Source organism: Sinocyclocheilus anshuiensis, unplaced genomic scaffold (genome assembly GCF_001515605.1).
Source record: "Sinocyclocheilus anshuiensis isolate Anshui unplaced genomic scaffold, SAMN03320099.WGS_v1.1 scaffold44, whole genome shotgun sequence".
NCBI lineage: Eukaryota > Metazoa > Chordata > Actinopteri > Cypriniformes > Cyprinidae > Sinocyclocheilus > Sinocyclocheilus anshuiensis.
In genome coordinates this window covers 1,998,791-1,999,217 of record NW_015555746.1, presented here as the reverse complement: position 1 = coordinate 1,999,217, position 427 = coordinate 1,998,791, and the positions used below count along the sequence as shown (strand labels likewise).

Here is a 427-nt window from a genome sequence, read left to right as displayed (position 1 = left end):
GTTGTTGTCCCCCCCCCCCCCCGTTTTGGGTCTGCCCTTTGACATTTTTTGGCTTGTGTTTCATGGGTCTTCCCTAGTCCATTTGCATTTGTAGCAGTGCTTTCAAAGGTACAGAGCAGCTCCAGTCTCAATCTCGTGTCCAGGAATCTGTATTTATTGAGGAACTGCATTGTTTGTAATGCCGCTTGGCGAGTTGTGCTGCTCTTTTATGGCCAGTTTTCTGCATTTCGCTTCAGAGCCGGCTCTTTCTCTCTCGTACAGAATTGATCTGTTTGCTAAAATCAATCCACGCTCATGGTGCACTCCTGACAAAAATGAGTAGTGTTACAAAAGAGAGATCTAACCTTCCTATAAACCTCTCTCAAAGGCTTCCTACAAGTGTTTTGTTATCTGTCTTGTTTTAATTCAGGATGGCAGACTTTTAGTC

The 427-nt window shown here is 44.3% G+C and overlaps 1 protein-coding gene across 1 annotated transcript in view; it reads left to right on the top strand.

Moving 5' to 3' along the window:
- LOC107673540 (ubiquitin-protein ligase E3A) overlaps positions 1–427 on the top strand; it is a 16,864-nt gene that overhangs the window by 10,717 nt on the left and 5,720 nt on the right. The window lies entirely within an intron of this gene.